The 6,724-nt window shown below is 36.9% G+C and overlaps 1 pseudogene; it reads right to left on the bottom strand.

Moving 5' to 3' along the window:
• Positions 1-3,462: 3,462 nt before the first annotated feature.
• LOC114612281 lies at positions 3,463-4,877 on the bottom strand (annotated as a pseudogene).
• Between the last annotated feature and the right edge of the window lie 1,847 nt (positions 4,878-6,724).

Below are 6,724 nucleotides of genomic sequence, written 5' to 3'. Positions count from 1 at the left end.
ACTGGTCTGTTGGACTAATTAATTTTTTAACTTGAATGACTGAAAGTCCATGATCGCCTTTTATTTTACAACAGGTCACTATAATCCAATTAAAAATTCACTTGATCCTTAACATTAACAATTCACACAACTTTGTTTTTAATTACTGCAGAAAAATTGAGATTTTAATCAAGCCAGATGTCAACTGTTTAAAAATAACTCTCAGATATTCAAGGGGATATATGTAATTTTTAAGTATTTTTACATGTGTATGGTTCAAATCCTAAAATAGATTATATGAATCCTGTGGGTGTACACATTAAACTCTTCCCTAATAGAAATGCTCATTTTGTCCTCTTCTACCTAGAGCGCACATTTGGTCTATTTCATCAGAAAGATTTTTTTTCCAAAATCAAGGGAGAGACAAGCACACATATGCTATGTGTGTTTGTTTATGCATAATGTGTAAATATATAAATACAACCTACTGAGCCTGATTTGATGTTTGTGCTTTTATGGTTTCAGGGCTCACCATTTTGTATTGGAGAACAAATTCATCCACAAATTGATGGACCTGCCTTTCTTGTTGCTCATCAGCTGCCAGCTGATTCTTGTTCATGGGTCACAACCACTGAGATTTTCTTCACTCCACTATCATGTCTATCAGCTCTTGTTTATAGAGAAACTGTTTCACAGCAGATTTCTTGTTCTTTCTCTTCTTATAATCTTTCTGGTACCACATATGTGATATTCTCTCAGAAGCTGATGCAGGAGTTGATTCTTTGATAAAGGATGGGAGCTTCACTTACCTGTATGTATAACGAACAGGTTTAGAATTTAGTTAGAAATTATATTAGTCTAGAAAAGAAGTGGTAATAGCTTCTCTGTGAAGATTTACATCTTCAATAGCCATGTGATGGTTGGCTACATTTCTAAAATCAGGCATAGTTTCTACCATGTGTGCTGGATCTGCAGACCAATTATATGGCTGTTTCTTACCACCTACATGTGTGAGGCATTTGTTGTACCTTTATAGTTATCTTGCCATGCTTGTTATTGTTATGACACATAAATGACACAACTGAGTAGTGCCACTAATTACTTCCCTCTTGGTAGCATGCATTGTATTTTCTGGTACCATGAGAGATAGATCACAGGAAGGATGCTATCAAGTTTGATCCAGCAGACAAGAATTACACTAATTAAATATCTTAAAATTAATATCCCATTCTTTGTTATATGATAGAATACAATTAAAATATCCTTATTTCTGTAAATATTACTATGAGTTTTATATATCATTATGCAGATACATTAATGTGGATTGTAAGGAATAAATTAAATACCATTTTAAATTTGTTGGACATATTTTGTAAAACTGAAATTTCTCAATTTATGAGACTAGTTTTTAAAATATGGTAATGATAAAAATATTTATTAACTGATAGTATGATCATTAAATTTAGGTAAGTATTATTTATTAAGGTATAACAATTTTATTGAATTCTTTTATATGACTTTTATTTATATAAACAAATTTAGTAGACTGGAGATACAGTTCAGTTGTTGCAGTGCTCATCTTGCATGCTGAAAGCTCTAGGCTCCCTCCTCAGCCAACATGAAACAGGGAGTTATGTTGTCCTTTGATCCCAGCACTTAGCAAAGAGACAGAGAGATAGAATTTTAAAATAATTCTCAGCTATATAGGGAGTTTGAAGCTTAACTGAAACACATGAGAACCTTTCTGAAACAATGGGGAAATGTTTAGAATTCCACTTATTCAAACAAACAATCTATTTAAATTAATGTTTTCATTTCAAATGTTTCATATCCTTGGATGTGTGTGTTTCTCAAGACACTTCTTGGGCAGCTAGATGCACTCCAGGGCAAATATACATGTGAACCAAAAGTAATTCTTAAAAAGAAACAAAGCACAACGAGATATAAATTTATTTATTTTATTTGATAAATTACTTTAAGAGAGGTTTAGAATAAACCCATAGGTAACAGTGTCAGAGCCTTGTCTTCACTCAATGTCAAAAAATGGAGTATGTACGATAGAAGACAATTCTGAATTAAATACAGCAGTTCTTGATTTTGCATATTCATTTTCACCTAGGAAATCTATACTATATAGAGGTAGAGGACAGTAAAAGTCAAGAAACTGAATAACTTTAATGAAAACAAACACTGATACATTATCACAGTGTTGGAAGTATGAAAGACATTGTCTCAATTTTAGATTAAAGAAAATCAACTCTATTTCAGTGCCATTACTCTTATAAGTTTCTAGAGTACTTATAATTTTCTGATTTTTCTATTACTTCCTCTCTCTCTCCCTCCCTCCCTCCCTCCCTCCCTCCCTCCCTCCTTCTCTCTCTCTCTCTCTCTCTCTCTCTCTCTCTCTCTCTCTCTCTCTTGATTTCTCTCCTGCCTTTCTCACTGTGTGTTTGTATGTTATTATTGATATTTTCTTTTCTATTTTTTAATTTCTTAAAACCAATAGCTATTTAATAAAGTTAATAATCTCACTTGGCATGGGGCTGGTGAGGTTTTAGCTCAGTGGTAGAATGCACACACAGCATGCTTGAAGCCCTTGGTTCAATCCCCAGTACCACATATAAGTCAGTACTTGAATAAATAAATGCATCTTCATACTTGAATGAAGTGGAAATTTATTGACAGCATTACAAAACAAGCTAAGGCTGAAAGCTGCCACAACAGGAACAGATATTGGTGTAGTTTCCTTCCTGGAGAGGGTGTACACTCAAATCATCAGAACTAAGATAAAACAAAGACTAGATTGTCAGTAACTAACTAAGGACTACATTTTATCTAGTAGTAGGAAAAAATGCTAAAGGCAAAAATGAGATGTTTACAAGTATTTTTTGATGCTACATTCACAGAAGTAAAACAAGCTGTAATTATGAAAACTCCAGACACCTGATATAGATGTAACGTGACTATTTAAATTTTTTCCATCAGCCATAATTTGCTCTATCCTCCACTCTACTTGTGCTACAATTACACGCTCATTGCTTCTACACTACAGAGTCAACAGTCAACACCAACAAGGCAAAATAGTTAGATCCCAACAAGACTTAGTGTACGTCTGCTCCACTCAAACTAAGACACACCAAGCCAGAATTAAGAACACCTGTTGACTTTTGAATCTGTTCTTTTTAGCTGTCATACAAAGTTAAGCCCTTATTTGACATTTTTCACTTGCAATGTCCTTGCTGCTGTCTTTTTCTGAGACATTAAAATTAACTTGTGAAAACTGCAGAAAACAATGAAATTGACCTTCAATTCTGAGCCTGCAATCTTATTCTGCTTAGACACACTCCTCTGTAGTACATCCCACCAGCATAGGGACCCCTTTTCTTGTTCTCTGTTCCTTTGCTCTGAAGGCACTTCTGGATAGCATAATATGTGCTCTTTGGATGCCTGGACAGTCAGGACACCTATGGCCATTTGGACTTCTCACTCCTCTCCTCCTTCTTTTCTATGGCTAATATAACTTTCCTGCTTTTTGTCCACTGGGGAATCTCCAGGCTTGATGCTGTCATCGGCGGGACAGAGCCGTCTTCGGCTTCGGGCTCCTGGTTGGTAAAGCTGCATTGCTGGACGATCCTTGTTCCTTATGCGGTCTCTCTTAATCACTTCCTCTTTTTTTTTTTCATTTTTTTCTAACGCGCATATTGATTCTGTATTCTCACTCTTCTTTCCTTTATCTCGAAGTGTCTCTTTCTCTCTCTTCATTTCTTCTTCCTTTTGCTTAAAAGCCTTCTCTTTCTCATAGTGCTCCTTCTGCTGCTGCCTCCGGTGCTCTTCTTCTTGCCGCTTCAGCCTCTCTCTTTCTCAGATCATGCGCTCCTGATCTCTTTCATAATCTCGGTCCCTCACTCTGTAATCTCTGACATACTCATCATCAGGCCTCTTTGGCTTTTCATCCTTCAGTTCGACATCAGAACATCTGGACAGACTGTAACTGTGCCCACAGGCTCTTTCTTCATTGAGATTTTCTTTGTCCAGTCTCTTGGTTTTGTCTCTTTTATCAAGTTCTTTTTCATCTTCTTTTTCTGGTTTTCTGAGCAGATTTTTCTGATTCACAGCTTGTAACAGAAACCTGTGTACCTTAATCTTTGGTTCATCCCTTATTTTGTCCCTTTCTGGAATTCTCTCTATCTTCTTTAGCTTTTCTATATCCTTTCTTTTTGGTTTCTTCTCTTCTTTCCATTTTCTTCTCTCTTCTTCTCTTTGCCTTTTCCTTTCTATTTCCCATCTCCTTCTTTCTTCTCTCTTTTCTTCTCTCATTCTCTGTTTGTTCTTCAGGAAGCTCAAAGTGGGGTTGTCCTTTTTGCTATTAATTCTCGATTTTTGGCTTCATTTTCCTTCAGCAATGTCTCTGGCGTAGATGTCATTTTCTCATTGTCTGTGGCATAACTCTCCAAAAATTTTCTGTATTCTGGATCATCCTCGATAGTCCCAACTTTTATATCTCTTTTCTTAATCTTCTTTTTTTGCAGCCTTTTGAAAGGGTGCAAATTCTACTATAGCATGATATTCCTGACCTTTATTGTCAAGGAATACATAGCCATCAAATCGGTCCCTGAATAAAAGAATGTCTTCTTGGTTTTTAAAGTTGATATATGCTCTGGCATACATATGAGGATAAAGGCTAGTGTCATTAGAAAAAAACTCAAAATAATCATGTTCAGGCATAGGTTGAAGATGCTCCTGAAGCTGCTCCTTGGTCAGAGTGGGAAGTAATCTTCGAATTACCACCTGCTAATCCCATTTCTACCAGTGCATGAGACAGAGCAAAGCAATTTCCATTCAGTTAGATACAGAAGAGCTACCCGGGAGTGGAAGAGAGCAGCCCCATTCCCAGCCATGCTCCTCAATCAGTGTGATATTTTATTTTCTTATAAATTTACAAAAATGTAATTTTAAAACACACTAAGTTTGGAAATATTCAATTTCATAGTTCCACAGAACATAATAAAAAGTTAATAATTTTCCAATTTAGTACTTCTGTTTTTCTTGCTTAATGATGTTAGTACAAGAGGTATGACAGTTGCTATAAAGTTTATTTCTAACTGGATTTTTAAATACAAATTCTATTCTTGGTGGGGAATTATTGTCCAATTTAATTAAAATCAAATATAGTTTGTTCATGTTCTGATAAAATGTTACTGTGTGAAGAAAATTTGAATATGTATATGGGTTACATATTAACAGGAATATGAGGCCTCATATTATGACCAAAATTATAGGATATGTGTTATTTGTGACTTTTTCTTATATTACATACATATTTATGTAAAGATTGCCATTAGTTAAAAATATCACCTTAAAAATCTGAGGCTCTAAGTCCTTCTGTAGTGATATCAACTGCTAAGTAAATTCATGAAAACCCAGATATACTTTCATTTATTAAGATTTTTCCAGTTGGGAGGGTGTGGAGAAAGAGGAAGACTCCTCCATTGTTGGTGGGACTGCAAGATGGTGCAACCACTTTGGAAATCAGTGTGGCGGTTCCTCAGAAAATTGGACATAGCATTACCTGAGGATCCAGCTATACCACTCCTAGGCATATACCCAGAAGATACTCGAACATATAACAAGGACATATGCTCAACTATGTTCATAGCAGCCTTATTTATAATAGCCAGGAGCTGGAAAGAACCCAGATGTCCTTCAACTGAGGAATGGATTCAAAAAATGTGGTATATTTACACAATGGAGTATTACTCAGCTATTAAAAACAATGAATTCGAGAGGTTCCTAGGTAAATGGATGAAACTAGAAATTATCATCCTGAGTGAAGTAAGCCAATCACAAAAGAACACACATGGTATTCACTCACTGATTATTGGATATTAGCCCAGAACCTTGAAATGCCCAAAACGCAACTCACAGGCCACATGAAGCTCATAAAAAAGGAAGACCAAGTGGGGGTGATTCAGTTCTTCTTAGAAGGAGCAACAAAATACTCAAGGGAGCAAATATGGAGACAAAGTGAGGGACAGAAACTGAAGGAGGGGCCATTTGAAGACCTTTCCACCTGAGTATCCATCCCATGTGCAGTCACCAAAGGTAGATGCTGGTGTGGAAGTCAGGAAGTGCATGCCGATAAGGGCCTGATATGGATATCTCCTCAGAGGCCTTCAAGAGTCTGACATATTCAGAGGCAGATGCTCACAACTAGCCATTGAACTGATCATGAGGTTCTCAATGGAGGAGTTAGAGTGAGGACTGAAGGAGCTGAAAGGATTTGCAGCACCGTGAGGAGAGCAACAATACCAACCAACCACAGCTCCCAGGGTCCTAACCACCAGCTTGGGAGCACTTATGGAGGGATCCAGGGCTTCAGCTGAATATGCAAGAGTGGAGGGCCCTGCCGGGCACAGGTGGAAGGAGAGATCCTTGACCTCATGAAGGCTGGACGCCCCAGGGGGTGGGAAATTTGAGGGTGGGGAAGTGGGAGTGGGGGGGGTAAGTGGGGGTTACAGCTGTGGAGAAGAAGGAGGAGGGGTAAGGGGATGGGGGGTTCCCGAGTGGGTGGGGGATGGGGTAAGGGGATAACATATGAAATGTATATAAAATATCCAATAAAAAAAAGAAAGAAACAAGTAAAAAGAAAAAAAAAGATTTTTCCAGTTGACATTATTTCTTACTAATAAAGATTGAACAAAATATTGCATCTGCCTTCACAGTACTTATACCTTTACATAGATAA

The sequence above is a fragment of the Grammomys surdaster genome, unplaced genomic scaffold (assembly GCF_004785775.1).
Source record: "Grammomys surdaster isolate TR1022 unplaced genomic scaffold, NIH_TR_1.0 126153, whole genome shotgun sequence".
In the NCBI taxonomy this organism is placed as follows: domain Eukaryota; kingdom Metazoa; phylum Chordata; class Mammalia; order Rodentia; family Muridae; genus Grammomys; species Grammomys surdaster.
This window is presented reverse-complemented; position numbering and strand designations above follow the sequence as displayed.